Here is a 19,790-nt window from a genome sequence, read left to right as displayed (position 1 = left end):
CCTCCCGCCCATCAACCGCCTCTGCTTGTCAATCAGGCAGAGGCGATTGCTAGGGATCGACGGCCTTCGGCCGTTCGGCATGCGCCAGCGCAGTTCCGACCCGATCGTTGTGAACAACTGCAGCAAGCGATCGGGTCGGAATGACCCCCAATGTGTCCAACTCCACAAGCCCGAGGTCCCTTTATAACATGCGCTGCTATTACTGTGGAGAGTGATCCAGATATCTACTAGAATGAGATAACTGCAATATATTCCACACATGAGAAATCTGGCCGCGCCTTATGTTGATGACATACCTTGTAAGCTTGCAAGCAGGGCCCTCTTACCTAAGTTTGTTAATATGAAGTCTTTTTTTATTACAGGGTGTTCTCAATTGTAAAGCACAACAGAATATGCCAGAGCTATATAGATATTAATACACTCCAGTTGTGTTTGATAGTAATTTAATTGTAACAAGGTAATATACTATGTATCTGCAGTTTACATTTGCCCTCCAGTGGCATAACTGTACAGTCTGTAAATGTATCTATACCTGTTTTTATACTTTCAAATAATAGAATCATTATATATCCTATATGTTGGGCAGTGATGTACCATGTTGTAGCTCTACTAGCTTCATTGCTTTGCTCTTTTGTGAATTTTCTGATGTGAAACAAGAGCTGATTTGTCTCGGAAACATTTTCCACACTCAGAACATGAAAATGGTTTTTCATCTATGTGAGTTCTCTGATGTGTAGTAAGATTTGATTTCTGTGAAAAACATCTGTCACACTCAGAACATGTAAACGGCTTCTCACCTGTGTGAGTTCTCTGATGTGCAACAAGACCTGATTTCTGTAAAAAGCATTTCTGACACTCAGAACATTGAAATGGTTTCTCACCAGTGTGACTTTTCTGATGATTAACAAGTTCTGATTTCCGTTTAAACCATTTCCCACACTCAGAACATGGAAATGGTGTCACACCTGCATGACCAATTTGATGTACAACAAGATCTGACTTGTGTCTAAACCATTTGTCACACTCAGAACATGGAAATGGCCTCTCACCCGTGTGACTTCTCTGATGGCTAACAAGATGTGATTTATCTATAAAACATTTCCCACACTCAGAACATGGAAATGGTTTGTCATCTGTATGATATCTCTGATGCATAACAAGAACTGATTTCCGTGCAAAACATTTTCCACACACAGAGCATGGAAATGGTTTTGCACCTGTGTGACGTCTCTGATGTATAATAAGATGTGATTTCTGTATATAACATTTCCCACACTCAGAGCATAGAAACAGCTTCTCACCTGTATGAGTCCTCTGATGTTTAACAAGATCTGATTTCTGTATAAAATATTTCCCACACTCAGAACACAGAAATGGTTTCTCACCTGTGTGGCTTCTCTCATGTCTAACAAGAACTGACTTCTGTGTAAAACATTTTCCGCACTCAGAACATGAAAATGGCTTCTCTCTGTGTGAATTCTAACATGTGTAACAAGAGCTGTTTTATGTGTAAAACATTTCCCACACTCAAAGCATTGAAATGGTTTCTCACCTGTGTGACTTTTTTGATGTGTAATAAGATCTGATTGATGATGAAAAAAATTCCCACACTGAGAACAGGGAAAGATTGTATCACCTGTATGACCTGTACTATGTGTAAGAATGGCTGATTTATTAAGAGAAGATTCCCTTTGAGTTGAAGGATCAAATGATATTTCTGCACTATGAAGTACCGGATGTATATTTGAGGTAATAGGGTTTACTCCTGGACAATCTCGTATGATGTTATCTTCTATTTTAAGATCTGGAAACAAAAGTAGATCTCTCGTCACGGTATGCCTCCTTTTGTCTTCATCTGCCGGGAATGAAATAAATGTATGGAAATAATCTTACACTGAAGAACACATTTTCTTGCTATTAGTAATTCCAAGATGTTCAGTTGTTTAATTTTAATTTCTATATTTGAAACACTTCATTACAATTCCAAATGTGCATGCAACAAATAGGACTATTGATGAAAAGATAAAACAATAAATAAAATAGAACAGAACCACTTAGCCGCGCGAAATGCAACGGCCCAGCCACCGTGACAAGTAGATGGAACAACTCCAACCAAAAAGCATACTTTGGTGATTAACATTTCCCCAAGCATACATATTGCCCAGTCCTCATCACAGGACTGGAAGCCTTGATAGCATTGAATCTTTCCAACCTCAATATTCCTCCAAACACTGCACCGCACTCACAAATGTTGGTGCAGAGGTAGACTTGGGCTAAATTAGTAGCACATCTATAGCCATGGATTTACAAAGAAAGTCTCCAGGTGGACATACAGTTAGAGATCCCTATCAGAAGATAAAGGGCAACAGTTCAGAGCAACCAAGCTCAGACTGGTGGGGAGTTATTGTACAATGACGAGTGTGGGGTTATAGATCTGTATGCACCATGTGCAGCAGTTAGTTGAGAACCAAACATTCAATGAGTAATGTCAACTGTGGTATTATCCTTTACCTCAGTGCACTCTCCCTCACAGTATGTGACACTGATCCTCTATGTAGCAGTTCCAGATCACTGGGTCATTGGGTGCTACTGTTATTAACTATCACTCAGCGCTATGAACACTTTGAGGACATACACTGAGACTGGAGGGGGGGAGGTTCAGGGGAAATTTAAGGAAAAATTACTTCACAGAAAGGGTAGTGGATAAATGGAATAGTCTCCCATCAGAGGTGGTAGAGGCTAAGACTGTAGAGCAATTTAAACATGCATGGGATAGGCATATGAATATCTTTACAAAGAATTAATGTTCAAAAAGGGTTGAGATTACCTAAAGGATAAAAAAAAAAGGGGAAGACTAGATGGGCCAAGTGGTTCTTATCTGCCGTCAAATTCTATGTTTCTGTTTCTATGTTTGTGGCATTATATATATATATATATATATATACACACACACACACATACACAAATAATAAAACTGATAACACCAGTAAGCTTATATTTGACTAGCTGAATACCCGTGCTTCGCTACGGGATGAGGATGATAAATTAGAATTATAGTTGTTCGTTAATTTACGTTGGTATATCTTGCTTCCCTGACGCACTTTGTGTAGTGGCCGGACTCCTTTTTGGTCCCCCAAGTGACCCTGCTCTTCCCACAGTCTGTGGCTTCCTGCTGCCTCCATTCCCCTCCTCACATCATGTCAGTGCCCCAGTGAAATTATTGATTTATTTAGTTTCTTATATAGCGCTGCACATTATGTATCTCCTGATATACTCTGTGCTGCTGGGGGACCATGCTACTTCCACTATATAACTCTCAGTGTGTGGGTTTGTGCTACCTCCATTCCCCTCCTCACATCATGTCACTGCCCCTGTCACATGCAGTCATGTCCTGCCTGACATATGATGCATCTCCTAATATACTCTGTGCTGCTGCCTCACCCCTAGGGGTGCTAGGGGCATGGCCGGATCCAAGCAGGGGCGGTCGTCCAGGGGCCCCCACACATCAGGGGCCCCCACACTCTACCCCTGAGTTGCGCATGCCGCCGGCACTGAAATCGGAGGACAGCATGATTTTGCTGTGTCTCCGATTTCCCCAGTACACGGCCGTTGTCAGCGCTGCCCGCCGAGGTGCTGCTGCAGACTGCAGTCAGACTCTCGCGGGATTTCACACTCACCGCAGCGGCCGCTGGGATTTGCAGGAGCTGAGAGTGAGGCGGCGCCATTTTACTCTCAGCTCCTCAGCAGCGCCAGCACTGTGTGTGACTGGCGGGGAACTCTCATCTAATCCTTCACAGTCTCCGCTAACAGCTGCATACTCGGCGGTACAGTGACTGTGGTATGGTGGTGGTGGGGGGGTTATGTTGCTGGGCAGTGACTGTGGGCATGGTGGGGGGTGTATGTAGCTGGGCAGTGACCGTGGGCAAGGTGGGGGGTGTATGTATCTGGGCAGTGACTGTGGGCATGGTGGGGGGTGTATGTAGCTGGGTAGTGACTGTGGTATGGTGGGGGGGGGGGTTATATTGCTGGGCAGTGACTGTGGGCATGGTGGGGGGGTGTATGTAGCTGGGCAGTGACTGTGGGCATGGTGGGGGGGGGTGTATGTAGCTGGGTAGTGACTGTGGTATGGTGGGTTAAGTTGCTGGGCAGTGACTGTGGGCATGGTGGGGGGATGTATGTAGCTGGGCAGTGACTGTGGTATGGTGGGGGGTTATGTTGCTGGGTAGTGACTGTGGGCATGGTGGGGGGAGTGCATGTAGCTGGGCAGTGACATTGGGCATGGTGGGGCGGTGTATGTAGCTGGGCAGTGACTGTGGGCATGGTGGGGGGTGTATGTAGCTGGGTAGTGACTGTGGGCATGGTGGGGGGGTGTATGTAGCTGGGTAGTGACTGTGGGCATGGTGGAGAGGTATATGTAGCTGGGTAGTGACTGTGGGAATGGTGGGGAGGTATATGTAGCTGGAGAGTGACTGTGGGCATGGGAAGGGGGTTATGTTGCTGGGCAGTGACTGTGGGCATGGAGGGGGGGTGTATGTTGCTGGGCATGAGTCTGTATAATGCTGGGCAGTGACTGTGGGCATAAAGGGGATGGGCATGAGTGTCTGACCGTCCACACGCCCCCGTCCCCGCATAGCACCACTGTGCTCAGTGGGTAAGTTTAAGAAATGTGCGATGTGATGTCATGACACAGCCACAAAATGTGATGTGCGAGCTCACAAAGAGACACTGAAGTGGCGTGTGATGAGGAGTTGGGACCCTGGATGGATGCCAGCTGCAATGGCGGCACGGAATGGACTTCAGACTCCCTGGACATGGGCAGGCTGGTGTTGTCTGGGCATTACTGTGTGGGGCGTAAGGAGGATTACTGTATGGGGCATGAGGGATACTAATGTTTTTATTGTCAATATTTTTTTGTCACTATCACATTATTTTTATATATATATATATATATATATATATATAAAATCATTGATAAGGGCCCCCACATGTTTGTTGTCCAGGGCCCAAACAGACCTTAATCCGGCCCTGGCTAGGGGTGTCTTACCACAGTGTTTGTTCCCAGATTGTAAGTCATATGTGTACCAAGTTTGGTGTAAATTGGTCCAGGCATTCCAGTTATGCTGTCTGCTGAAATACTCTGTGCTGCTGCCTCCCCCCTAGGGGTGCAAGGGGTGTCTTACCTCCACGGTGTTTGTTCCCAGAGTGTAAGTCATATGTGTACCAACTTTGGTGTAAATTGGTCCAGGCATTCCAGTTATGCTGTCTCCTGATATACTCTGTGCTGCTGTCCCACCCTTAGGGGTGCTAGGGGAGTGTTACCCCCACAGTGTTTGTTCCCAGATTGTAAGTCATATGTGTACCAAGTTTGGTGTAAATTGCTGCAAGCATTCCGGAGTTATGCTGGAACATACATACATACATACATGCATGCATTTTTTTGCGATTTCCGTGGATGGACAGTGACATTTGTAAAACCGGTTCTTAGTAAGCACCTGGAACCTAAGGAGAGCTACCTGCCAAGTCTCAAGATTGTAGGCATTGTAGTTTAAGAGATTTCGTGATGAGTCAATCTCCTTTTTCATATATATATATATATATATATATATATATATATTTTAGGATTTTCCAAAATATATGCAATAACAATATATTTCCAGAGTGTTAACTTAATCAGCGGTGTGGCAGTGGGTAGTACCAAAGGAATGTGGAATCATCTTGCACCCAGCCTTATTACTGATAGAGGCATTGGGGGTCATTCCGAGTTGTTCGCTCGTTGCCGATTTTAGCAACATTGCACACGCTAAGCCGCAGCCTACTGGGAGTGTATCTTATACCGCTTTCACATCGCTAACCCGGTAAAGAACCGGCTTTTGAACACGCTTCCGACCCGGGTCTGAACACGCTATACCCCTTTCACATCGCAGTTTGGAGCCGTGTTATTCCCGGGTTGGTGCCTTTCACACTGAACCCGGTTCACCCTTTAAAAACATTTGTGATGTCATTATAAATGGACTTTTCTGTCTCCTATTGATGAGGTTTGAAAGGTATTACAAGGAGGGGCTGGGGAGTGCTCAGTAGTGCAGCAATCATGGCCGACACAGCACATGTCTCTATAGACTTTATGATAGTCTCAGCTGTACTGCTCTTGGATTCAGCCTGTGAGAGGATATTTGAGCTTCTCACATTCTGTAGCTTGTTCAGCAGCTATGTTATGAGGAGAAGGAGGCTGCAGTATTTGAGAGACCCCGCCATTCGTCGCCGACAATACCTGCGCAGGAGGAGATCGTTTATATCTGCTTCTGTGACCACCATACTCAACCTTAACCTCACTACTCAACGAAGATTGTGGTCTAGAGAACGGCAGCATGGGCAAGTTTTTATGCAAAGTGTGCTGAACTTTCAGGATGTTCAGTGGAAGTGTCACTTCAGAATGTCACGTCACACATTCCACTATCTTTTGGATATAATGTCCCCAGCACTCTCTAGACAGACCACAAACTTCAGGTCACCAATAGAGCCAAGCAGGAGGCTAGCTATAGCATTGTGGTGGTATGCCACTCCAGGTGAATATCGCACAATTGCTTGCCTGTTTGGTGTGGGGATATCTACCGTTTGCACCATTGTACATGAGGTGACCAGAGCATTGGTGGACAACCTATACCACAGATTTATTTCTCTTCCGCATGGCCAGCGTTTGGATAAAACAATTAAGGGATTTGTGGAGTCTGGATATCCGCAGTGTGCAGGTGCAATTGATGGTACCCACATCCCTATAATCGCACCTCATGATAATCCTGCCGACTACTACAACAGAAAGGGATGGCGTCCATTGTTTTGCAAGCTGTGGTGGATCATAAGTATTGGTAATGTTCTTGTCAGTGTGTTTTCTTAATGCTAATTGTTTATAATTAATTTACAACTTAATATATATTTTTATATTAGCTTCACAGACGTATTCATCGGTTGGCCGGGACGGTCACATGACGCTCGAGTGCTTGCTAGCTCTGATCTGTACCGGGTAGCAGAGGACAAGCAAGGGGGCTACCTTTTTCCAAGAGAGGTGATTTTGTTTAATAATTTTAATACTTTTGAAAACATGCCCAAGAAAAGATGTGTTAAAATGACGCAATGTTCATGAATCAAGTAGGTAATAGATGAATGCAATTTAATTTACATTGGGACCAATTAGTTGGCGTTACCTTCAAACATGCTTCCTATGTGCCCACCAGCCTGCCCATCACGGAGGAGTCTGCTCATATTTGTATTCCAATTTCTTGTTGCTAACGTACATTTTTTTATCTATATTCCTACTAGAAATCCAAATTTGTGGACGGAGTGGAGATCCCGGTACACATAATTGGTGATGCCGCCTACCCGTTACGACGATGGCTCATGAAGGGGTTCACCCAACATGTCCAGCTGTGCCCAAATCAAATTACATATACGCACACCCTGAGCTCAGCAAGAATGGTGGTCGAAAATGCCTTTGGACGATTAAAAGGACGTTGGCGCTGTCTTATGAAGCGCAATGATGTAGACATTAATATCATGCCTAACATTGTTGCAGCATGTTGTATTCTGCATAACCTATGTGAGTTTCAGAGGGAGGAATTCCTACCAGAGTGGACAGTGCAGGCCTCTGCTGCGTACCCTGCACTTGATTGTGAGGCCTATCTGGGCGACCATTCTGGAAGTGCAGAACAGATGAGGTCTGCTATAATGGCCAACCTTCCCTCATTACTCCGTTAATTTTTTTCAGTTTGTATATTCAGTTAATTGTTGTTGCTACAAAAAATAAACCTGTTTAGTTGACGTTCTGCTACAGTGTCGATAACAAATGTACAACATCAATATCCAATTTGAAATGGATGTATCATTCATTTTGTTTGTAAGTAAAAATAGGACAAGTCCAAAGATTAACAAAAGATCAGAGACCTTAGAATTTTAATTTGTATAAAACTTTGGTAAATAAAGTAGTGAAATCTTTACAGTAATAAAAGTCAAACCAGTAATAGTGTAGGAAGAACACTCCTATTATTTTAAAACCAACTTTTTAAAAAAAACAATAACCATTTAAGATAAATTACGATAAACAGGAGACTCTGTAGTTGTCTCCGTTTCAGAAGGTGATTGGGTGTGTTGAGGTTGTGTATGTCGAGGATGGGTATAGTGAGTTGGAGTTAGTGGAGGTGGGGTTTGTTGAGGTTGTGTATGTCGAGGATGGGTATAGTGAGTTGGAGTTAGTGGAGGTGGGGTTTGTTGAGGTTGTGTATGTCGAGGATGGGTATAGTGAGTTGGAGTTAGTGGAGGTGGGGTTTGTTGAGGTTGGTTATGTCGAGGATGGGTATGGTGTGTCGTTGGTTGAGGTGGGGTATGATCATAGTAGGGGGGGCCAGGGTAATATTGGGTATACGGTTGAGGGTAGTTTGATGGCACTGTGTGCAGCCCTTCAATGCATTGGAACATTCGGTCAAATATGGACATTTGAAATTCCTGCATTTCCCTCTGACGTTCTCTTGCATCCCTATTATAGGTTTCCTGCATAGAGATCAGCTGCGTCATAAATGTGTTGTTCATGTCTTGCTCTGCCTGCAAAAATCGCTCGAGACGTGCATCTTCTCGATCAGCCATGGCAGCGTCCATCTGCTCTAATTTCTCCACCAGGACAGTGGTCATAATTCTTGCAGCTTGCTCCATTTTGTTTGGGCGGCGCCTCCTTGGCAGAACAGTATATACTGCAGACACAAATCAAATAATTATGTTATTGGAATTTGCAAAGAGCTTATATAAAATAGCAGTGTTCGCAAACGTGTTTGTGGCCTCCTTCCACCTACACACTGCATATACTCTGCAACATTTATCATTTTTAATTGTATGCATTTATTGTTAAGATTTAATGACGTTAATGTTTAGAGTTGTTAGTTTGTGTTTAGTTTACGTTAATTGTTAATGTTAGTTATTATGCTTTTAGGATTGTTGTACTTACTGTTTCCACGCAAAGGCTGCGTTTGTGCAATTGGGGCCATTTGACTTGGCCCAGCCTCTGTGTCTTCTGGCGCATCAGTGGTTTCAGTTCTGCTGGGCTCCTGTACAACTGGGTCAGGCATAGTGGTTTGTATCGGTTGCGTATCACACAGTACGACTGGTGGAGATGGTGGTGGTGGTGGTGATCGGGTGTCTGGGTCCTGTGATCGGGTGTCTGGGTCCTGTACGCTGCAGGTGGAAGCAGCACAGGCCTGTCTTGTTTCTGCTGCTGCTATGCTGGAGGATAAGCTAACCGGTGTTGCAAGTGCTGTGTGGCCAAATATGGTGGCACACTGCTCGTAATATTGCCACTCCATACGGGCAGCACCACTTCTATTTCTGTTGTGGTCGTGGACCTTATGGAAATTCCTTTTAAGGGCCTTTAGTTTATTGATTACCTGCTGGGAGGTACGGTGGAATCCAGAGGCTGCAAGCATCTTTGTTATGTTTTTGTACGTGATTGCATCCTTAACAGTCCCTGTCATTTGGTGGGTGATTTCAGACTCCCCTCTTATCCGTAACAGCTCCCTAACCTCATCCTCACTCCAGTTTGCCATATTCTCCAAGCACTGTAGCACTGTGAATGTAGTATAAATAAAAACACACTGTTTAAAGCGTGCTGCCTGTTTATTTCCGGGTTCAGACAGGTGACATCATGCAGGGAGACAACCTATCACCTCCTTTTTAAGATTACCGGGTTGAATATAGCGGGTCTGAGGCTTTCACACTGCCAAATGAACCGGTTCCGAACCGTGTAGGATCCTTCTTTTTACACGGGTTGAAATACCGGGTTGTTTGACACGGTAAATTCATAATGGCGCTTTCACACTGCACCTCAAACCGGGTTGACACGGCTCAAACTCGGCAATATACCGGGTTATTTTTGCGATGTGAAAGGGGTATCAGCAAAGCAGATTTGCTAACGAAAGCTTAGCAAATTTTCTCGTAAGTATTTCCCCGCAGTTTCTGAGTAGCTCCAGACTTACTCTTCCATTGCGATGAGCTCAGTCCGTTTAGTTCCTGGTTTGACGTCACAAACACGCCCTGCGTTCGGCCAGCCACTCCCCCGTTTCTTCAGCCACTCCTACGTTTTCTACTAGCACGCCTGCGTTTTTCCGCGCACTCCCATAAAACACCCACTTCCTGTCAATCACACTACGATCGTCAGAGCGTTTGAAAAGCTTAGTTATGCCGTGAGTAAAATAGGATACTTTTGTGTTAAATAACTTGGCGCAGGCGCGCTGCGAACCATGCGCATGCGCATTTGGCAACTAATCGCTCCGTTGCGAAAATCGGCAACGAGCGATCAACTCGGAATGACCACCATTGTGCATAATATAACATCTAAGGCCATTGATTATCTGAACAAACCTCTCAAAACTTTTGCCCTCCTTCTAACAGTCTGCCAAGGCATCAACTGCAGAAATCCAGAAGCATGTCACCCATCCAGATGGAGCCAGTGCGGCTCCATCGCAGGCGTGCACTCCCAGCGTGACTAGGCGATCCGTCCGCCTAGCCCCACCGGGAGTGCACAGAGACGCTCTCCCATTCTAGTAAATGGGGCGCATCTTTGTCACGGAGGCGTGCGCCTGCCCGGAAACGCTCTTGGTGTTATGCGCGCCTGGGTGACCGCGCCCAGGCACAGACGGAGCCACGACTAGCGTGGCTCAATCTGTAAGACTCGGACACGACATACAACCTGGAAATGGGTCTGGAGATTAAGAAAAAATTATTCTTTAGGAGAGAAAAGGAAATGATTCATTTGATCATACATCCAAAAAAAAGGAAAAGAAGAAAAAGTGACCTTGGGTGGGAGCACTCATTCCCGGAGAGTTATTTGCAGATATGATGTCTGTATGAGTAGTAATGTGATAATGAGAAGATTAAAACATAACTTTTAATAGTCTATATATAAAAGGCTAGGTACACTAATGGAGTTTACTGAAAAAAATTTTTTCCCTTGTTTAAAAAAACACAAGATACCCAATTTAATAATGAGATGGCTGTAAACTTTCTAAGCCATATATAAAGTTAAATCTGCGAACATATTGATGGATTGTTACTGTGATAATTCAGTATCTAGCAAGCAAATGCCCATCCCTCCGTAGGTTCAGTGCAAACACCAATTCAATTCCACTGGAGACCCACAACACCTGGTATTCCTAAGTAGTCTCCCACTGAAGTACTGACCAGGCCCAACACTGTATCGCCTCCAAGATCGGACGGGATTGGGCATACCCAGTGTGGTATGGTAGTGGGTGACGTATGGAAAAGGGCAGATAGTGCAACTGATTGCGGGATGTGTGTTATTGTGCCAGTTTTAGCCAAATACAATCCTCCTGATTAGATAAATTTGTTGACCGTCATTGCACCAATTTAGCGACCCAAACACATGGGTATGCAGAGGTTAAGTCATATGGTCAACAAGAGTTGATAGCATAAGCCTCTGTTGTTATTGTTCGTGGCGTGAGGCAAAACAAAGAGTAGCCTATTATAATTTAAGGCATGTGTAAAGAACAAACACAAAATTCCAATGAACCAAATGTCTGTTATTGCAGATTAAATCTGTCCGTCAGGAAAGCAAAAATTGAATAGTATCAACGATGGAAGGATTAGCTAAATTAGCACACAGATACATAGGTAGATGTGCTTTAAAGGAATATATATTTGCTGCAATAGGTTTAGACAGTGCAAACCATGAACACTCGCATACCAGCAGCTGATATAACCAATACAATTGTTGCCATAAATTTGACATAAGCTGATACTTAGAAGCCAAATGTAATTTTTTAAAAAGAAAAAGCACACATCGTTGCAGCTACCACTGCCCTGCACTATGTTATAATTATATACTCAATTTACATTTTTTAAGCATACAAAACAGCCTAAACAATTTACAGGCAAAAATGAGTGGCTAAATGCCACAAGTGATAGTGCAGTTAGTCATAGATAGCACCTATGATAAATTATTGTGTGCTTGACAAAGCAAAAAACTGCTATTTTACGTATATAAAACATGAAAAGCAGCTCAAGTGATTATCAGACAAAGAATTGGCAACTAAATATCACGGGTAGCGGTGTAACTAATAGTGCACAACACCTGCAGTTGATGATTCTAAGCATATACTTGCACCTCAAGACCAGCAAAATAAGGTTGCCCAAATAAATATTGGCTTAATGGTGATGGTGGGGGCAGTGAGCAGGGGGGAAGGGGGAGAGAGGATACTTATGCCGTGCGCCTCCCCGTCCCGTCGAGTGCCGCCGAGCCACCTAAGTCCGTGCGGTGTGCAGGCTGGCCGTCTCGCCCGGTCTCCTGTCCTCCGTTGCTGGTCTGAGACTGGTCACGTGAGAGCGCTCTCCGTGACCCACAATCACAATTGCGGTCAACCGCTGACCGCAAAGTTCCCACCATTTGCTACAATGGAGCGCATAGGCACTACATTGTCTCACTGCCGTGTGCTGCCTCACAGACACTACAGGAGCACACAGCCAATCAGGAGGGTGCCATGACGTGGCGCTCCCTGATTGGCAGAAGGGACCCTCTTTGACAGGAGTCAGGGGGGGTCCTGGCAGTCGGGGAAAGGGGTCCCATGTGTAAACATGGGACCCTTTTCAGTGCGTAGTCAGGTTTCCGTTTTTTTGTTTTGCCAAGTACGTGGATTATACAAAGAATACAAGATTCCCTGGATTATGTGAGTATAATTTTTTTCACAGGTACCCCAAGGATTCTACATGGAGAAGAGGACCGAGCCTCGAGGGAACATAGGTAAGTATGTATGTATGGAGGTGTGCATGTATGTAATAAACTTATACTTTCACGGTGTGTGTGTGTCCTGTTTTTTGGGGGGTATTTTTTTAGTAGTAGTACTACTACAGGTACCAGCGGGCCCGGTTTTCCACCGCGTGCTGGTACTTGTGGTTCTCCAAGTACCAGCTTGCGGGGAAGGCTTGCTGGGACTTGTAGTACTGCTACTAAAAACAATATTCACATTTTTTCAAAAGGCTATCAGCCCCCCATCCGCCGCCCTTGGATGAGGGGGGACAGCCTCGGGCTTCACCCCTGACCCTTGGGTGGCTGGAGGGGGGGGGACCCCTTGATTTAAGGGGTTCCCACTCCTCCAGGGTACCCCGGCCAGGGGTGACTAGTTGGGTATGTAATGCCAGGGCCGCAGGGACCAGTATAAAAGTGTCCCCCGGCTGTGGCATTATGTACCTGGCTAGTGGAGCCCGGTGCTGGTTTCAAAAATACGGGGGACCCCTACGCTTTTTGTCCCCCGTATTTTTGGAACCAGGACCAGGCGCAGAGCCCGGTGCTGGTTGAAGAAATAATAAGAATTTACTCACCGGTAATTCTATTTCTCGTAGACCGTAGTGGATGCTGGGAACTCCGTAAGGACCATGGGGAATAGCGGGCTCCGAAGGAGACTGGGCAATCTAAGAAAGAATTAGGACTACCTGGTGTGCACTGGCTCCTCCCTCTATGCCCCTCCTCCAGACCTCAGTTAGGGAAACTGTGCCCGGAAGAGCTGACACAATAAGGAAAGGATTTGGAATCCCGGGTAAGACTCATACCAGCCACACCAATCACACCGTACAACTCGTGATAATATACCTAGTTAACAGTATGAACAACAACTGAGCCTCTCGAATAGATGGCTCAAAACAATAACCCTTTAGTTAGGCAATAACTATATACAAGTATTGCAGACAATCCGCACTTGGGATGGGCGCCCAGCATCCACTACGGACTACGAGAAATAGAATTACCGGTGAGTAAATTCTTATTTTCTCTGACGTCCTAGTGGATGCTGGGAACTCCGTAAGGACCATGGGGATTATACCAAAGCTCCCAAACGGGCGGGAGAGTGCGGATGACTCTGCAGCACTGAATGAGCAAAGTCAAGGTCCTCCTCAGCCAGGGTTTCAAACTTGTAGAATTTTGCAAACGTGTTTGAACCCGACCAAGTAGCAGCTCGGCAAAGTTGTAAAGCCGAGACCCCTCGGGCAGCCGCCCAAGAAAAGCCCACCTTCCTCGTGGAATGGGCTTTTACAGATTTAGGATGCGGCAGTCCAGCCGCCGAATGTGCAAGTTGAATCGTGCTACAGATCCAGCGAGCAATAGTCTGCTTTAAAGCAGGAGCACCCAGCTTGTTGGGTGCATACAGGATAAATAGCGAGTCAGTTTTTCTGACTCTAGCCGTCCTGGAAACATATATTTTCAGGGCCCTGACTACGTCCAGCAACTTGGAATCCTCCAAGTCCCGAGTAGCCGCAGGCACCACAATAGGTTGGTTCACATGAAAAGCTGATACCACCTTAGGAAGGAATTGGGAACGAGTCCTCAATTCCGCCCTATCCATATGAAAAATCAGATAAGGGCTTTTATATGACAAAGCCGCCAATTCTGATACACGCCTTGCCGACGCCAAGGCCAACAGCATGACCACCTTCCACGTGAGGTACTTTATCTCCACGGTTTTAAGTGGCTCAAACCAATGCGACTTTAGGAAATCCAACACCACGTTGAGATCCCAAGGTGCCACTGGGGGCACAAAAGGGGGCTGAATATGCAGCACTCCCTTTACAAAAGTCTGAACTTCAGGCAGTGAAGCCAGTTCTTTTTGGAAGAAAATCGACAGAGCCGAAATCTGGACCTTAATGGAACCCAATTTTATGCCCATAGTCACCCCTGACTGTAGGAAGTGCAGAAATCGACCTAGCTGAAATTCCTCCGTTGGGGCCTTCCTGGCCTCACACCAAGCAACATATTTCCGCCATATGCGGTGATAATGTTTTGCGGTCACATCTTTCCTAGCTTTAATCAGTGTAGGAATGACTTCCTCCGGAATGCCCTTTTCTTTTAGGATCCGTTGTTCAACCGCCATGCCGTCAAACGCAGCCGCGGTAAGTCTTGGAACAGACAGGGCCCCTGCTGCAGCAGGTCCTGTCTGAGCGGCAGAGGCCATGGGTCCTCTGAAATCATTTCTTGAAGTTCTGGGTACCAAGCTCTTCTTGGCCAATCCGGAACCACGAGTATAGTTCTTACTCCTCTCCTTCTTATTATTCTCAGTACCTTGGGTATGAGAGGCAGAGGAGGGAACACATAAACCGACTGGTACACCCACGGTGTCACTAGAGCGTCCACAGCTATCGCCTGAGGGTCCCTTGACCTGGCGCAATATCTTTTTAGTTTTTTGTTGAGGCGGGACGCCATCATGTCCACCTGTGGCCTTTCCCAACGGTTTACAATCATTTTGAAAACTTCTGGATGAAGTCCCCACTCTCCCGGGTGGAGGTCGTGTCTGCTGAGGAAGTCTGCTTCCCAGTTGTCCACTCCCGGAATGAACACTGCTGACAGTGCTATCACGTGATTTTCCGCCCATCAGAGAATCCTTGTGGCTTCTGCCATCGCCAACCTGCTTCTTGTGCCGCCCTGTCGGCTTACATGGGCTACCGCCGTGATGTTGTCTGACTGGATCAGCACCGGCTGGTGTTGAAGCAGGGGTCTTGCCTGACTTAGGGCATTGTAAATGGCCCTTAGTTCCAGAATATTTATGTGTAGGGAAGTCTCCTGGCTTGACCATAGTCCTTGGAAGTTTCTTCCCTGTGGGACTGCCCCCCAGCCTCGAAGGCTGGCATCCGTGGTCACCAGGACCCAGCCCTGTATGCCAAATCTGCGGCCCTCTAGAAGATGAGCACTCTGCAGCCACCACAACAGAGACACCCTGGTCCTTGGAGACAGGGTTATCAGCGGATGCATCTGAAGATGCGATCCGGACCACTTGTCCAACAGATCCCACTGAAAGATCCTTGCATGAAACCTGCCAAATGGAATTGCTTCGTAGGAAGCTACCATCTTTCCCAGGACTCGCGTGCAGTGATGCACCGACACCTGTTTTGGTTTCAGGAGGTCTCTGACTAGAGATGACAACTCCTTGGCTTTCTCCTCCGGGAGAAACACTTTTTTCTGGTCTGTGTCCAGAACCATCCCCAGGAACAGTAGACGCGTTGTAGGAACCAGCTGCGACTTTGGAATATTCAGAATCCAGCCGTGCTGTTGTAGCACTTCCCGAGATAGAGCTACGCCGACCAACAACTGCTCCCTGGACCTCGCCTTTATAAGGAGATCATCCAAGTACGGGATAATTAAAACTCCCTTTTTCCGAAGGAGTATCATCATTTCTGCCATTACCTTGGTAAATACCCTCGGTGCCGTGGACAGACCAAACGGCAACGTCTGGAATTGGTAATGACAGTCCTGTACCACAAATCTGAGGTACTCCTGGTGAGGAGGGTAAATGGGGACATGCAGGTAAGCATCCTTGATGTCCAGTGATACCATGTAATCCCCTTCGTCCAGGCTTACAATAACCGCCCTGAGCGATTCCATTTTGAACTTGAACCTTCTTATATAAGTGTTCAAGGATTTCAAATTTAAAATGGGTCTCACCGAACCGTCCGGTTTCGGTACCACAAACATTGTGGAATAGTAACCCCGTCCTTGTTGAAGGAGGGGTACCTTGATTATCACCTGCTGAGAATACAGCTTGTGAATCGCCTCCAGCACTGCCTCCCTGTCTGGGGGAGCTGTTGGCAAGGCTGATTTGAGGAAACGGTGAGGGGGGAGACGTCTCGAATTCCAGCTTGTACCCCTGAGATACCACTTGTAGAATCCAGGGATCCACCCGTGAGCGAGCCCACTGGTCGCTGAAGTTCCGGAGACGGGCCCCCACCGCACCTGGCTCCGCCTGTGGAGCCCCAGCGTCATGCGGTGGACTTAGAGGAAGCGAGAGAGGACTTTTGTTCTTGGGAAATGGCTGTATGGTGCAGCTTTTTCCCTCTACCTCTGGGCAGAAAGGACGCGCCTTTAACCCGCTTGCCTTTCTGGGGCCGAAAGGACTGTACCTGATAATACGGTGCTTTCTTTGGCTGTGAGGGAACATGGGGTAAAAATGTCGACTTCCCAGCTGTTGCTGTGGAAACGAGGTCAGAGAGACCGTCCCCAAACAATTCCTCACCTTTGTAAGGCAAAACCTCCATGTGCCTTTTAGAATCTGCATCACCTGTCCACTGCCGAGTCCACAATCCTCTCCTGGCAGAAATGGACATTGCATTAATTCTAGATGCCAGCCGGCAAATATCCCTCTGTGCATCTCTCATGTATAAGACTGCGTCTTTAATATGCTCTATGGTTAGCAATATAGTGTCCCTGTCGAGGGTATCAATGTTATCAGACAGGGAATCTGACCACGCAGCTGCAGCACTGCACATCCATGCTGAAGCAATAGCCGGTCTCAGTATAATACCTGAGTGTGTATATACAGACTTCAGGATAGCCTCCTGCTTTCTATCCGCAGGCTCCTTTAAGGCGGCTGTATCCTGAGACGGTAGTGCCACCTTCTTTGACAAGCGTGTGAGCGCTTTATCCACCCTAGGGGATGTCTCCCAACGTATCCTGTCCTCTGGCGGGAAAGGGTACGCCATTAGCAACTTTTTAGAAATCACTAAATTCTTATCGGGGGAAGCCCACGCTTCTTCACACACTTCATTCAACTCATCAGATGGGGGAAAAACCATTGGTTGCTTTTTCTCCCCAAACATAATACCCTTTTTTGTGGTACCTGGGTTAATGTCAGAAATGTGCAACACATTTTTCATTGCCGTAATCATGTAACGGGTGGCTCTGTTGGAATGTACACTAGTCTCATCATCGTCGACACTGGAGTCAGTATCCGTGTCGACATCTGTGTCAGCCATCTGAGGTAGCGGCCGTTTTTGAGCCCCTGATGGCTTTTGAGACGCCTGGGCAGGCACTGGCTGAGAAGCCGGCTGTCCCACATCTGCTATGTCGTCAAACCTTTTATGTAAGGAGTTGACACTGTCGCGTAATTCCTTCCACATATCCATCCACTCAGGTGTCGACCCCGCAGGGGGTGACATCACATTTATCGGCACCTGCTCCGCCTCCACATAAGCTTTCTCATCAAACATGTCGACACAGCCGTACCGACACACCGCACACACACAGGGAATGCTCTGACTGAGGACAGGACCCCACAAAGTCCTTTGGGGAGACAGAGAGAGAGTATGCCAGCACACACCACAGCGCTATATAATGCAGGGAGTTACACTACACAAGTGATTTACCCTATAGCCGCTATATATATAGTATTTGCGCCTAAATTTAGTGCCCCCCCTCTCTTTTTTACCCTATTGAGCCTGGAAACTGCAGGGGAGAGCCTGGGGAGCGTCCTTCCAGCGGAGCTGTGAGAGGAAATGGCGCCAGTGTGCTGAGGGAGATAGCCCCGCCCCTTTTTCGGCGGACTGCTCCCGCTCTTATAATAATAATGTGGCAGGGGTATTTTACACATATATAGCTTCTTATCGCTATATTATGTGTGATTAGCCACTTTAAGGTACTCTAATTGCTGCCCAGGGCGCCCCCCCCCCAGCGCCCTGCACCCATCAGTGACCGGAGTATGTGGTGTGCACAGGGAGCAATGGCGCACAGCTGCAGTGCTGTGCGCTACCTTAATGAAGACCGGAGTCTTCAGCCGCCGATTTCCGTGAAGATCTTCATGCTTCTGGCTCTGCAAGGGGGACGGCGGCGCGGCACCGGGACCGGACGACCGAGGCTGGGCCTGTGTTCGATCCCTCTGGAGCTAATGGTGTCCAGTAGCCTAGAAGTCCAAGATAGCTGCAAGCAGGTAGGTTCGCTTCTCTCCCCTAAGTCCCTCATTGCAGTGAGTCTGTTGCCAGCAGATCTCACTGAAAATAAAAAACCTAATAAATACTTTAATTACTAGAAGCTCAGGAGAGCCCCTAGTGTGCAACCAGCTCGAGCCGGGCACAGATTCTAACTGAGGTCTGGAGGAGGGGCATAGAGGGAGGAGCCAGTGCACACCAGGTAGTCCTAATTCTTTCTTAGAGTGCCCAGTCTCCTTCGGAGCCCGCTATTCCCCATGGTCCTTACGGAGTTCCCAGCATCCACTAGGACGTCAGAGAAATGGGGGAACCCCTGTCATTTTCCCCCCCATATTTTTTCCACCAGGACCGGCTCAAAGAGCCCGAGGCTGGTTATGCTTAGGAGGGGGGACCCCACGCAATTTTTTTTTCCAGTTTTTACACTAAACAGACCCTTTTCCATAGATAACCATGCACAGATCTCACTGATCCGTGCATGGTTATCCAAACTCGACTGGAAAAAGCAGGTCTATTTTTTTGCTGCTTTTTTTAACGATTCGAAAAAAAACAGATCCGCACTTGAGCACTCAGAAACTAACACCCAAATACGAATGAATAGTGAATGCCCGTATTGTATGAAATAACAGCCGTGTTTGACCGATGGGCTATTCATTCGTATTTCGGAACTTTGCAAATCAAACCATTACGAATAGTCCAAACACTGCCGAGATTGGTGCTTAGTGAATTCTCGGATTGGGACTTAGAAAAAAAAACACAAATCGGACAAACTCGAATTCTTAGTAAATATTGGCCATTGTGTGGGATTTAAATCTGGTTACTGCTATTATTCAGGGTGCTGTGGGAAACAAAATGTGTTTTTTTCCTGCTTAGAAATACCCCTCCCTTTCAAGCACCTGAATGATATCACTAAGCTAATTGAGCATCTGCCACTATATATGCTAGGTCCAGGTTGTGCCTCATCAGCCACCTGTGTTGTAAGCAACACACCATCTTCTTTTTCCATCAGCAGTGGATGAGCTGCCATGGGTGTGAGGCAGAAAGGGCCTTGCATTAGGAGGAGA

The 19,790-nt window shown here is 46.5% G+C and overlaps 2 pseudogenes; both read right to left on the bottom strand.

Moving 5' to 3' along the window:
* Window positions 1-426: 426 nt before the first annotated feature.
* Window positions 427-19,790, bottom strand: part of LOC135054825 (gastrula zinc finger protein XlCGF26.1-like) — a 70,642-nt pseudogene continuing 51,278 nt past the window's right edge.
* LOC134896068 (5S ribosomal RNA) lies at window positions 11,166-11,284 on the bottom strand (annotated as a pseudogene).

Source organism: Pseudophryne corroboree, chromosome 3, assembly GCF_028390025.1.
Source record: "Pseudophryne corroboree isolate aPseCor3 chromosome 3, aPseCor3.hap2, whole genome shotgun sequence".
Taxonomy (NCBI): Eukaryota; Metazoa; Chordata; class Amphibia; order Anura; family Myobatrachidae; genus Pseudophryne; species Pseudophryne corroboree.
Note: the sequence above shows the minus strand (reverse complement) of the source record. Positions and strands in the feature narration are given on the sequence as shown.